Genomic DNA, 15,000 nt, shown 5'->3' on the forward strand with positions numbered 1-15,000 from the left:
TGTTTAAATCATTGGAGCCTTGTTTTAAGGAATTAATCTGCCTTGTTGGAACGTCCCTATTGTGATGAAATTACTGTCAAGAAACGTCCTGTCATTTGCTTGAACTGTTGTCATGGCAATGTCTAAACAGAGCTCAATTGAGATTGGCAGTGATCTGAGTACAGACTCGAAGTCAGAAAATATAATTAGGGATCTTAAAGATCACATAAGTCAGAGGAAAGATAATCTTTTCGTGTTCATAACTGAAATCGAAAGTCTTAAAGACATTACAGGAAACCGCTTAGTTGTAGCAGAAAGATTTCATGATTTTTGTGCGACGCACAGAGAGATAAAGGAATTTACACGAAAAGCTACTAGCTACTCTAAATAAGGAGGGAGCGATTAAGAAACAGAAAAAGACATTCGCGGAAAGCTCTAAGAAATGGAATGAATTTGCTGCCGCTATAACGGCATGGCTGAAAGATGCAAATGAACAGCTAGTTAATCAATTTGAAGAAATGCAATTTCAAGAACGAGATCATTCAAAGTCAAAGGCACGAAAGGCTTCTCCTCAGTTAAAGCGCGCCCTTGATATTAAATGTGATTCTTTAGAACAGAAAGGTGCAGTAGCATCAGCATCCTCTTCGACAGTCACACTTGAGCGGACGGAACTCGATAGAATCCTACAAAAACTTCATGAGCTAGAGTTTATAGTAAAAAAACGGGAACAATCGGAACGACCTTCGACTAGCGCAATAACCAACACTCAGAGCTCTGCAAGTGATATACTAAATTTGATAGCCCGGAATCAAGCCGAATATCAAAAGGGCCAACTCGAATTCCATAAAGCAATTATTGAAGTGATTAAATCAATAGCTGATCAAAGGATAACACCCTCTCCAGTACCTCCAGCATCTCCAGCACCGCGTGGAGAGGTACCGCATAGACAGGTCCCTTTATTTTCAGGTGACCCGCTAAGTATTGTAGCGTCTTCCAGACGTAATGACGATCCGAGACGGTCACTTGGTTAGTTCCCTCTTTATTAGTCACAACAAAAAAATGGTTGCTGTTGGCCACAACCACGCCGAGCAGAAAGCAATCCAAAAAAAACTCTCTTAGTTAGGCTGACCAGAACGTCCTCCTCTCCTCCCTCACCCCACACCCCTCCTCCATTTTCACAGTGCTTCCACCCCCCCATCCCTCCGGAACCTCCTTTACCTTCCACTCTATTACAGTCCATCAGAAATAACAGGGACAACAGAATAAATAACTGAGAGGGATGTAAATCACAGAACACAAACTGCAGAACAGAACTCTACAATAAAGAACAGAACGCTACACTGCTCCCTACCCACTAAGACCCTCATCTCGAGGGTCGCACAAAAAGTCCCTGAGGTCCCCGGGGGGTCTTCTCAGTCTCCGAGGCCTGCGGGTTGTGAACGCAGATGGCTGTGCCTGTGGTCCCGCAGCAGGTGGGTGCAGCGCAGGGGGGGAAGTCAAAGGGTTATCAGATGGAACAGCAGCTGGGAAGGGGGTGGTGGCCACCCGGTCCCTTTGAGAGGGCATGGGCCGCCTAGGGCTCTGTTGAGGCTGACCGGTGCCCCTGTAGGGTGCCAGCCTGTCCCTGTGGAGGGCCACCCGCCTTCCCCTAGGAGGGAGCTGGACTCTATAAACCACCTCTCCCAGTCTTTCAAGCACTCTACAAGGGCCCACCCAGTGGCAGTCCAACTTAGGACACCGACCCTTCTGTTTTTTCGGGCTATAGACCCAGACCAGATCCCCGGCCTGGAAGTCATGACCTTTAGCCCGCATGTCATAACACCTCTTCTGTCTGATGCCTGCTTTTTGTAGCTGGTCACGGGCAAAGGCATGAGCTGAATCCATTCTGTGCTGGAGCTTCCTGGCGTATTCCGGCCCTGGCGGAACAGCGGGCACGTCAGGGGGTCTCCCAAAGGTCATCTCCGTGGTGTGCAGTTCTCGTCCCAACATGAGCAGGGCTGGTGTGCATAGAGTGGAGTCCTGTACAGCAGACCTGTAGGCCAGCAAGACGAGGGGGAGGTGAGTGTCCCAGTCCCGCTGGTGCTCTGCCGTGAGGATGGCTAACTGTTTCACCAGGGTTCGATTGAAGCGTTCAACCAAGCCGTCGCTCTGGGGGTGCAATGGTGTGGTCCGGGTCTTCCGCATGCCCAGGCACATGGCTGAAAACACAGCAGACTCAAAGTTCCTTCCCTGGTCACTGTGGATGGTCTCTGTGGCTCCAAACCTTGCAAACATGCCCTCCACCAGGGCATCAGCCATGGTCTCTGCCTCCTGGTCTGGAATGGCATATGCCTCTGGCCACTTGGTAAAGTAGTCCATTGCAACAAGGATATAACGGTTCCCCTTATCTGTACAGGGGAACGGGCCCACTATATCCACCGCGACTCTCTCCATCGGGGCCCCCACTGCCATCTGCTGGAGCTCGGCACGGGACTGATGAGGGGGACCCTTGTGCGCTGTGCAGAGGTCACAGCGACGGGAGAAGTCCTCCACGTCCCTCCTGACCCCACCCCAGTAAAACCCCTGCCTGATGCGACGGAGAGTCTTTGCCACCCCAAAGTGACCAGTCCCCGTGGCACCATGGCATGCCTGGAGGATATACTCCCTCAGGGCCCGGGGAACCACCACCTGCCACCTCTCCTCTCCAGTGGCCGGCTCCTTCCAGGCCCTCTGCAGTACCCCGTTCTCCACCCTAAGGGCATCAAATTTCTCAAAGAGTCCTTTGGAGGCAGGAGAACACCCTGCCACCTCCTCCCACTGTGGTTTGCGGCCTGCCTCCACCCAGCGTAGCACCGGCTGTAGATCAGCGTCCAGCCCTTGTTGAGCTCTCCACTCTGTTTGGTCCAACATTTGAGCCAACCTACAAACCGGTCCACCCCCCTCACATGTAGCATCTTGCTCCTCCTCCCCCTTGATCTCAGCCTCCCTGGCCTCTCTCTTCTCGCAGTACTTGCAGCCCGCATGCACACAAGAGCGTCGGGACATGGTGTCTGCATTAGTGTGCCGGGTCCCCGCCCTGTGCTCTACCGTGAAGGAATACGATGCCAGCTCTTCAAGCCAGCGGGATATCTGGCCCTCTGGTTCTTTAAAGGACATCAGCCACTGTAGGGCAGAGTGGTCAGAACGGACGGTGAAAGGGAGGCCGCACAGGTAGTACCTGAAATGACCTAAGGCCTTAACAACTGCAAGGAGCTCCCTGCGGGTCACGCAATAGCGCCGCTCAGCTTTGTTGAAAGTCCTGCTAAAATAGGCCACTACTTTTTCCCCGTCCTCCCCCACTTGACTCAGCACCGCCCCCATCCCAACACCACTGGCATCCGTGTCAAGGATGAACGGCCGACTTTGAGGATCGGAGCGTTTGTCAGTGCCATCTTCAAGGAGCTGAAGGCCTGCTCGCACTCTGGTGTCCACACAAAGTCACAGCCCTTCCCCTGCAGGCGGAACAGGGGTGCAGCTATACAGGAAAACCCCCGGACGAACCGCCTGTAATAGGAGGCCAGCCCAAGGAAGCTCTTCAAGTCCCTGATGCTGGTAGGCGTCGACCAGTCCCTCACCGACCGGACCTTGTCCTCCAAAGTGCTGATTCCCACACCCCCGATCCTGTGTCCCAAAAATTCCAGTTCCTTCCTCATGAAGCAGCACTTTTCTGGGTGCAGCTTCAGTCCTGCTGCTGCTATCCTCTGTAGGACTCTCCTCAGCGAACCCAGTGCCGCCTCGAAGGAGCCCCCATGCACAAGATTATCGTCCAAATAAACCAAGCATTCTTGGCGGGGGATGGCATCCAGGACCCTTTCCATCAGCCGCTCAAATGTGGCTGGGGCGTTGCAAAGGCCAAAGCTGAGGACCTTGAACTGCCACAACCCCCGCCCGGTGCAGAAAGCAGTCTTCGGACGTGCCTCTGAGGTCTAATGAGGAGAACCACGATGACCCCGACACCAGATCCAAGGACTCATCTATGCGGGGTAGCGGGTACGAGTCTTTTAGTCACACTGTTCAGAGGCCTGTAGTCTACGCAGAACCTCATTTTCTGACTCTTCTTTTTGTGGACCATCACAAGCCCCAAAGCCCACGGGCTGTTGGACGGCTCAATGATCCCTGCGTTGGGCATTTCCTCAATCGCCTTGTCAGCGGCCTCCTGATGTGCCAGGGGGAGACGGCGGGGGCGTGTCTTGATCGGCCATGCGTCCCCTGTGTCGATCTCATGGTGGACCAGGTGTGTCAGGCCGGTCTCTTCTGAGAGTACGAAGATGTCCTTGAATTCCCACAACACCTGCCACAGCTGCTCTTGTTGCTCGGGTTGCAGGCCATCACAGCTGCGCCTCCAGATCTCTTTCACCGCCGTCGACCTGTCAGCCTCCCCCGACACCGGCTGTTGGACCAAGGACTGTGGCTGTACATCTCCCCTGGTGTGGATGACAGGGTGCGCGGGGACAGGCGGGTCGACCTGCAGGGGTATGTCCTCCATCTGATGGGTCCCCGCTGCTTTCGACGCCGCTGGAGGTGAGCTTTGGGACTGCGCAGGTCGGACCATCTGCACCATGGGACCCTCCGGGAACTGTAGTGTGTTTTTCCCCAAGTCCAGTACACACCGAGCTGCCCTTAGAAAGTCTAGGCCTAATTTTCACTCATCCTGTACAGCTGCAACCCACACCTTAAAGTCCACTACTAGGCCACCTACCCGGATGTTCACCAGCCCCCGCCCCAGCATGGGAGTTAAATCCCCCGTCACAGTTCGAAGCTTGACGGATGTGGCTTCCAACTGCGTCCCTGCTGGAACCATGTCGGGTCTGAGGAGCGTGGCAGTGGAGCCCGTATCTATTAGAGCTACACAGAGCGCCCCCTTCAGGGTGATAGGGACATGGCAGAAGTCCCCAGCATGAGTCCAGCCGACGACCCTGATCCATTCCGCTGTCGTCTGCTTCTGGGGAAAGCTGAGCCATACTTTCCCGGCTTTGCAAGTGGGCTCTATCCCCCGACGGACCCACGGAGTGGGACTGATGAGTAGGGGTCTGCGCCGTCCCTTCTACGCAGACCCTGGGCCGTTTCCCTGTCGGTCAGCACGCTTTGGGCACCGCACGCTGATGTGGCCTACCTGGCCGCACACCCAGCAGACAAGATCTCTGCGGCGAGTTCGGCCGCTCTGCGGGGGCTGAAGTGACACAGCTCGAATCATCTCTGTCAGCTCGCTGACCCACACCGGCTTCTCTGGTCCTTGGATTTCGCTACCCACGGCCCTAGCAACAGGGCTACAGGTGAAGGCATCAGTCTTAGCCGTAGCTCCCACCAGCTCCCTTTCCAGCGCTATCTCTAAAGCGTTCTGCAGCGTGCTAGGGTGGGCCAGCTGCGTCTGTGCCCGCAGGTCCCTCGGGGACAGAGCCCGGATGAATTGGTCCCTTGCAAGCTCGCTCTGCACCACGGCTGGCATGTGCGAGTAAGCCCTCCTCGTCAGCGTTTCAATCTCTGCAGCCAAAACGCGGAGCGGCTCCCTGTCAGTCTCTGTCTATTAGCCAGTTCAGAGCGCAGGACAGCGGGCTGATTAAATTGTCCAAAACGCCGCTGCAAGGCCCCAACTAAGGCCTCATAGACACCCCGTTCTTCTGGGCTAAGTAACAGCAGACAGCACAAGGCATCATCCGTGAGGCACAGAGCCAGCTGAAGTGCTTTAATGTCTTCGGACCAGCCCGCAGCCTTCGCCAGCAGTTCAAATTGGGCATAAAAGGCCTCCCAGTCAGTCTTACCAGAATATTTCGGCGTTTTCTCTGCGGCTGGTCACATAGGGGGCCGCCATTTCTGTTTCCGTTCGGCTTCCCCTCCTTCCTGGTGGATTTTTGCGCGCCAGCGCCGTCCCCCGCCGACCCCGCGCTGAATCCGCCGTCTGCAGATAGCTTCCTGGCCGTCTGCCTCAGGCGAGCTACGTGGTCCATATCACGGAGAGCGTCTATCCTACGTCCCGGTGTATCAGTGTTATCACCATACTCCACCTCCTCCTTGACTTTTGGTCGAGCGCCTGCGTTGTCCCGCTGTACGGCAATGCTGTTCACGGTGATAGCAGGGTTAGCTGGAAGCTGCTAGCTAGCTCACCCGAAAGCCGAGCACAATCCGCCGGTATTTACTTCTGACACCAGTGTAGCGTCTTCCAGATGTAATGACGATCCGAGACGGTCACTTGGTTAGTTCCCTCTTTATTAGTCACAACAAAAAAATGGTTGCTGTTGGCCACAACCACGCCGAACAGAAAGCAATCCAAAAAAAACTCTCTTAGTTAGGCTGACCAGAACGTCCTCCTCTCCTCCCTCACCCCACACCCCTCCTTCATTTTCACAGCGCTTCCCCCGCCTCGGCTCCACCCCCCATCCCTCCGGAACCTCCTTTACCTTCCACTCTATTACAGTCCATCAGAAATAACAGGGACAACAGAATAAATAACTGAGAGGGATGTAAATCACAGAACACAAACTGCAGAACAGAACTCTACAATAAAGAACAGAACGCTACAGTATTTTCACTACCAATATTTCTGATGAAGCCGAAAAGGAAACTCAAGAAATCTCTGTCAAAAATACTGTTAACGATACATGTGCATTTAAAAAACCTTGTGCATTTTGCAGTGATCAGCATATTCTCGCCGAATGTAGAAAAATTAAAGAATTGCCACATACAGAAAGAATTGACCTTTTAAAATCTAAAGGTTTATGTTTTCGCTGTCTCAAACAGGGTCATCTAAGTAAGAATTGTAAAGAGAGAATTAAATGTCAGACATGTTCCTTAGAGCACCCAGATATCCTGCACATTAAAGGGGACAGTGGAGCAGTATTTAAAGCTAAGGCTAGTGTGGCAACATCTACTGAAACGGAAACTGAGACTGGAACTTGTACCTTTACAGGGGCCGGAGAAGAATGCGCATTGCAAGTAGTTCCTGTTAAGGTAAAATCCAAGAAAAGTGAAAGGTATGTAGAAACATACGCCTTTATAGACCTTCGGCAGTAAATTAACAATTTGCACCGAAAGGCTCCAAAGACAACTGAGCCTTTAAGGAAGAAGGACTCAAGTATCCCTGGAAACTATGAGTAATTACGATGATGATTTAAAAGTGCTAACCCAATGTTCTGTCTTATCAGATTTACAAGTCTGTGGTCTCAGTGACGTTGAATATATTGATTTGCCAAAGGTCTTCACACAGGTCTCCTTTCCAGTGAACAGAAAAAGTATTCCACTACAAGAAGATATCGATAAGTGGACATATCTTAAAGAGGTACGTCTGTCTCGTATTGACTCTGAAGTTGATCTTTAATTAGGAATCAACTATCCAGAAATTTTCAAGCAGTCACGAATCATACCTAGCCAAAGAGGTGGACCTCACGCCATGAAGATTTCACTTGGATGGGTAGTTGGTGGACCATACAAAGAGGTAAATGACCTTGCAAAACAAAGTGGTAAGACACCTAAACGTTCAATCAATCGTGTGTCAATGACAGAGATTGAAGATATGTTGCTGCAACAGTATAACACAGATTTTTTAGAGCGCAACCGAAAAGAAAAGGATGACATCAAAATCATGCGCTCAGACAATGGAACAAATTTTGTTGGAGCAGAAAGAGAGCTACGAGAAGCTACTAAAAAATTGGAACATGAAAAAATCAGCAACGCTATACTTCAAGAATTTCAAAAATGGCTTGCACCAAGAAGAAACTTCGAACCAGGGGGCGTTGTCCTATAATTTTTGACAAAGCTACACCACGCAATTCCTGGGTAACGAGTCAAGTCATCAATACAATGCCAAATGCTAAAGGTGCAGTCAAAGGAGTTTCTGTGCAAACCAAAACCAGCACACTGGACAGACCCATGAATAAACTGTGCCTGCTTCTAGAAACAGCCAATGTTTGAAATATGAAAATTTTAAATGTTTGTTTGCAGTGTTATTACTAATGATTTGAAAAGAATAGTTAATATAAAAGTAAATGGCTCATATTGAAGTAAAGTAAAATAATTGTCTCCGGTCCTGCATAGCCAATTAGGGGCCGGAAATGTAAGAGCCAATCTTAGAAAGTTAAAGTTTTGAGTTAAACTCATATTGATGTTTGCTTAATTTGAATAGAATATTAATGTCTTTCATAGTCAGCTTATGATATAGTCTTTTCCCCCTATAGTTAACAAGAGATAGAACCTTCTTACTATAACTGAATAACAGTGTGATAATAAGCTCAGTTTGTTTGGAACAAGTCCCAGTAAAGAGGGACTTGAAAGACCCATTTAAGCTTAGAAATGGGATAAGCATACAGTTTTCTGACCGTTTTGAAATGGTTCAGAAATGTTAAGTAAGAAGTAACGATTTGAGATGTAACAAGATTAAGCTTAGAACTGAATTTTTCTTAACATTAACTTTTCCTTTTTTGTTATTTTAATTTTCCTTTTGTGTGAACTGTTTTACTTCAAAACTTAACTAAACTTTCAAAAACCAAGATATTTTGTCTGTGGAATCATTTCTGCGCGTCAGGCTTTTGTCGAATCCCATTTTTTTGAGTTGAAGCTGCAGAACTTTGGTAATTTTGGGAAAACACAGCTACACGATACATGAAGCAGTAGAAAGGGAACTGTCTAAATTACAGGATGAAGGTGTTATTTGCCCCATTAGTTACAGTGAGTGGGAGGCCCCAATTGTTTGTATTCCACAGAAAAATAAAACTGTGAGAGTCTGTGGAGATTATAAGGTAATGATCAATCCGGGTTTGGAAATAGAGCAGTACCCCTTGCCTAAAGTGCAAGATTTATTTACAAGACTGTCAGGGGGTCAACAGTTCACCAAACTTGATTTGTCACAAACATATCAGCAGGTGGAGCTGGAGGAAGGCTCAAAACCCTACCTTACCTTAAATACACATAAAGGCTTGTTCACATATAATAGGCTTCCATATGGGGTTGCTAGTGCACCTGCCCTTTTTCAGAAAATCATGGACCAAACATTACAAGGCCTAGATGGTGTAATATGTTATCTGGATGATATATTAATAACGGGAAGGGACTTGGAAGAGCATTTGAGAAACCTGGAGGAAGTGTTGAAACGGTTGCAGAGGTACAATCTGAGAGTAAAGCAAGAGAAGTGTTTCTTCTTGCAGAATAGTGTGTCTTACCTAGGGCATGCTATAGATGCTATAGGTATTCATCCCTTAGATGAAAAAACGTCTAAAAATGGTTATTGTGAAAGCTCCAGTCCCAAATAATGTCACACAGCTTCGGTCTTTTTTGGCTTTGTTGAATTACTATGGCAGATTCATTCCTCACTTATGCACTATTATACAACCTATGACAGCATTGCTACAAAAAGGTGTGAAATGGAATTGGACAGAGGAATGCCAGAGTTCATTTAATGAGGCTAAATTACAGTTGCAGTCTAACAGCGTTTTAGTGCATTATGACCCACAATTGCCCCTTATTTTAGCTTGTGATGCATCACCTGTAGGTGTAGTTACAGTACTTTCTCACAAAATGAAGGATGGCACTGAGAGGCCAATAGCATTTGCTTCACAAATGCTAACCAAAACCGAGAAATATTACTCTCAAATTGAAAAGGAAGCTTTAGGACTTGTATTTGGAGTCATGAAGTTCCATGATTATTTGTTTGGCTGAAAATTTATATTGATAACAGATCATCAGCCATCAGCCCATGTTCTGGGTCTGCACCAAATTAACATTATTCTGGACAAAACTTTTTAATTACCTGTCAGACAGCCTTGGATTCACAATCCCTCCTAACCCATTAACAGCTGTGTTTGGGGTTCTTCCAGAGGGGTTTAAAGTGGAGAAAGACAAACAAATTGTGATTGCATTCATTACACTGTTGGCACGCAGACTCATTCTGATAAACTGGAAGAACCCAAACTCTCCTCTTTTAAGTCAGTGGGAAACCGATGTGTTATATTATTTGAAATTGGAAAAAATCAAATACTCAGTTAGAGGATCTGTACAGACCTTTTTCAAAACATGGCAGGATCTAATCAGTAATATTTTAAAATAAGTTCATAAAGCACAGAGAATTTTTTTTTAAATTAGGTATGTTTACAAGCCTTAAATTTAACGTAATTTGGCTTGCTCTCTCTCTCAGGGGTGGGGATCGATCTGTTCTTAACTCAATTTTTCTTTTTGTAAAATCTTGATTGCTTTGTATGGATTGTAATAAAATTAATAAAAAAAAAAAAAAAAAATCTCTAGCTAAGAATAGGGCACTGAGGGGCATGTCGCTTGGTCACTGTATTGCCAGTTTTTTATTTGGCTATCGAAATACGCCTCATGTTCATAAAAACAAAACACCAGCAGAGCTGTTTTTAAAAAGGCAAGTGTGTACCCGATTGTCCCAAATTAAACCTGAGTTTTCACGTAGGATGCAGCTGGAAGGTGTAAATAAAACAGGTGGATCCCAGAAGTTTAGATTTTTTGTTGTGGGGCAAGATGTTTTAGTAAGAAATTACAGGAGAGGGGAATAATGGTTAACATGGTGTAATTTCAGAAGTGTTGGGTCCTGTTACTTATATGGTTGAGGTTGATGGGAAATGTGTAAAAAGGCATGTAAATCAATTGTTAAATAAAAAACTAACACAGAATGGTGAAATTGGCATGAAGGAGACTCATTAAGCCCAAACTGGAGGATCTCTGGATATCAATGATATTGAGGTGAACACTGTAGCGGACACTGACACTGACAAAAGTCAGTGCAACATGGAAACCGGTACTATGCAAGTGCCTCCACCTGAACCTCCACCACAGGTGGATTCATAAGTTCGCCCAGTTCGCATAAGACGGGCACCACAGAGGTTAGATTTATGAAAATTGTTTTAGAGTTCTTATTAAAAAAAAAGAAGAATTTGGTAACTGTATTACTGAGGTGTCAATGTAATTTAAGGAGACTGTTTTCTGGTATGCTGTTCAACCTGGGGTTTAGTATTTACAGGGGAGGAGCTGTGTTGTCTGAGCACAGAACCCCAGAATACAAATGTTCTATTTATGATTGGTCTTAAAAAGTGGGATGGGAACTTTGTTTTAGTGAACAAGGGTTGCTGGGTGCTGATGGCGGAATCGAATTAAAAAGCTGTTGTTTGTTGTCACCTAAAAGGTCTGCTGCTCATTATTTTGACATAAAAACCCTCACGAACCACCACCTTTTCGGTGAGTAAGTAAAAGATAGAAAGGGAAAAACTATTTCTTTTATCATAAACCTTAATTCAAATGTTAGTCAGTAGCAGAGCAATGTATACGTGAAAGACCGTTTGTGTAATCTTAGTTGAAGGTAATTAATGACACTGGAAAATAAGAATAGAAAAAAGATATCCATGAGAAAGGCACACAAAAAGACACCATTTCTTCAGTAACGATCATTAAAAGGAATGTAACAATCTAATCAAAGCTGTGGAAAACTAGCCAGATTAAGGATAATGTTGAAATGCAAACATTTTTCAATCTAAAAAGGAAACCAAACATAAAAACTGTAGGAAATAAGACAGTGTATATTCAGGACACAAATAACACACCACTATCCCTGAGAAAGTTTGATGGGAAAATAAAAACATTCTCAGTTCTAAAGATTGGAATGTAAAACAAAATATATAAATCTTTTAAAACTGTTAAAAGAAAATGGAGTCTAATGGCTAGAATACAAGAATGTGAAACTGATGCACCACAACTCTTACTTGAACCACAGTTTTATGAGAACGTAGAGTGAGGTACACCTTGAGGAAGTTGGAAATGACAGTGCATCGTGTAACTTTACTGACATAATACTAAGGCCACTAAACATCATTGGATGTTTAGAATTTGATTGGATCCTGTGAAGGACGGCTGGAAACCTTACCAGGCTGGAATGCCCTCAGAATACAAAGACAGGGGGAGATAGTTTACACAGGGTGGCTTTATTTCCCCCAGGACACTAGATGGCAGCAAGCTCTGGGTCAGATTCCCACATGGGTGCTCGCACTGCATGCCTGGCATTGTACTCCCAGGGCAAAGCCCTGTTGTGTCCCATGGGGGTCAGGGGGGAAACTGCAGGATTTGGGAGTCCATACATTATGGGGTTTCTGCCTCACCTGGAAGTGCTGACAGAGCAAGTGTGCAAAAGATTGGGAGCACTTCCAGGGTCAACTAAAAGAAAACGAATTGCCTATCTAGCATCCGGGAGCTAAAGTTGTGGGGAAGGAGGACAAAGCTTGTGAGGGGAGCGTAGAAGGCAGTGAGAGACAGAGAGAGAAAGAGAGAAGACAAAAAGTGGGCTGTGTTGGATGTAGTGCACTTGTGGCTGTGATCTTGGAAAACCCTTATAAAAGAAGAGTTTTCCCACAATAAAAGACTCATTACCTTTTAAGCTGTGTCTGTGCCTGTTTATGTTGGGTATTTGGAGAGCTGCAGAGCCCCCTGCTGTCAACACTTGTCAACAGAGCGGAGTTTTGGTGTTCAGCAGCTATATTTATTTAGATGATTAACACTACCCACAACAGTGTCTGCATTTACAACGCATGTTACAACTCTGTGGGCACACTTCCCAACATGAGATTGTTTTGCTAAAATGTATTCAATATTATTCATGCTCTCCGGTTACATTTGTTGGATAAAGTAGTACAAATACACTAAAACAACACAACGTCTTTCTAACCACAGCCATGAAAGGACTAACCTTAGTATAAATGATTCCAACTTTTCAGTGCTACCAAGTTAGTGGTACTTTATGCACATGTCAATCTCTAACTCCCACGTTTCATTTTTGATATCCCAAGCATTAAATCAAGTAATTTTAATGGAAAAATTATTTTACTGATTTAACACTACCATTCATACCTTCATGTGAACTTATAAATCAGGTCTGTTCCAAAGTCCATGAAGTCCCTCGACCCACCAACTACCACCTTCATTGTCCAAAAACTAATCAGGTTAAACAACTCTTAACTGACCTAATCATACACCACCTTAATACACTGGTGACCCCCATTTCTATTTTTACCCATCACAGTCCTATATGTTAGATATGTTCAAAAATGTCTCCTCAAAATACAATAGTTGAAAAATATTACAGGCAAATACGTCGGCTAAAACCAACTCTAAAGATGATTTCTGCAATGTACATAAACCATTTAGATAGAGTATATTGACTTGTTACTGAGTTCTGTTACATAGAATCTCATTCTGAAGGAGCTGATTATTGCAAAAAAATGTTATTTCTGCGTGATATTTACTCACTTGTAAATGCTGTGATGGTAACAGAATCACCCACTGTCATGTTATCTCCAGCCACTGCATACACAAAGAATAAATAGGAGGTTGCAGATTTGAGCTTATTCACATTAAAGCAGGTGTTACTGGTAACATTTTGTGTGCTTTGTCCATTTCTTGAGAAATTGACACCATAAGAGACTTTTCCTCCAACTGGTGCAACCCAGCAAAGACGAATGGATGTAGTTGTCAAATTGCGAGCAGAAAGAGAAGTGATATTGCCAGGCTCTGTAAGTTCAAATGAGAAATTTAATTATTATTTTATAAGCTTATGCATTCCACAAGAAACATAGATGAATTTCCCAAAACATTTTCAAAAGTGAAACTTTTACTTTAGTGAACAGTCATGGCTTATTATCCAAGGCTTAACACTGTAAATGATATTTCCAGATTTAGCTATCATGTGAATAAGAAAATAGCAATACTTGTAGAAAGGTGAAACACAAATTACTAAACAAGGTAAGATATGAACAATATCATTTCCTAGGCCCGCTTAATCTTAACAATTGATGCCAGATTACTAGAGCCTATCGCAACAAGCACAGGGAGCTACTCAGGAACATTCTAGTAGACAGGGCGCCATTTAATTGGAGGGTGAGCACAATAACACACTAGAGCTAATTTATCGTCACCAATCCACCTAACCTGCATGTCCATGGACTGTGGGAAGAAACCTGAGCACCCGGAGGAAATCCACACAGATAGGGAGAAGATGCAAATTCTACGAAGAGAGGTCCAAGGACATAAACTCTGCTCTCCTTTCTGTGAGGCAGAAATGCTATAAGCCACTGTGCCCCTCAGAAGCAAACGTGTTTAAATTGAAACAACGTATTCTTCATGCAAGCAACATTAACTGGAATTCAAAGAGAATTCAAAGAGAAATTTGTTTTATCCTAAAGGTTTATTCACAGAAAAGCAGAACAATTCATAACTGAAAGACCATTTGGGCAACTTTTTAAGTTGAAGGTTATTAATGACAGTAGAACATAAGAATGGAAAAAAAAGCTTTCCATGAAAAGGACGCACAAACAGACAGAATTTCTACAGTAATTATCATTGAATGCCAAATAACAATCTAAGCAAAGCATTGGAAAATTATCCACATTCAAGAAAATGTTGAATTTCAAAAAAATCTTTCAACATAATAAGGAAGCCAAACATTTAGAATTATCACAGGAAATGAGACGGTGTGCATTCAGTACACAAATAATAAACGACAATCTCTAAAAGAAATACGTGGAAAAATAAAAACATTCTCTGTGGTAAAAACTGAAATGTATCACAAACCTGATAGATGTTTTCAAACTGTTTAGAGGAAAATAGAGTTTAATGTCTAAAATAGAAGAATGTGAAATTCATGGAGCACCACTCTAATTTGAACAACAGTGTAGGTATATTTTATGAGAATGAAGAGTGAGGTATGCCTTGAGAAACACAGAATTGACTGAGTGCACAATGTAACGTCAGCAACATAATACAAAGGCCACTAAAATAATCGAACGGTTGGAATTTGATTGGCTCCTCAATGGAGCAGAGAGTTGGCGGTCAGTAGCTTGACTTTATTAGATGATTAACACTACGCAGCACAGTAACTGCATTTACACTGCATGTTACACCTCTACAGGTACACTTCAAACATGATTGTTTTGCTAAAATGTATTCATGTCACTTATGCTCCCCGGTGACTTCTGTTGGATAAAGTAGTACAAATACATTAAAACAACAAAACCAGGA

General features: G+C 44.9%; 1 protein-coding gene across 1 annotated transcript in view; it reads right to left on the bottom strand.

Annotated features, from left to right (window-relative positions):
* The window catches only part of LOC120515652 (receptor-type tyrosine-protein phosphatase eta-like), a 548,094-nt gene that overhangs the window by 437,016 nt on the left and 96,078 nt on the right, over positions 1 to 15,000 (bottom strand). The gene's annotated exons all lie outside the window — the stretch shown is intronic.

Source organism: Polypterus senegalus, chromosome 1 (assembly GCF_016835505.1).
Source record: "Polypterus senegalus isolate Bchr_013 chromosome 1, ASM1683550v1, whole genome shotgun sequence".
NCBI lineage: Eukaryota > Metazoa > Chordata > Cladistia > Polypteriformes > Polypteridae > Polypterus > Polypterus senegalus.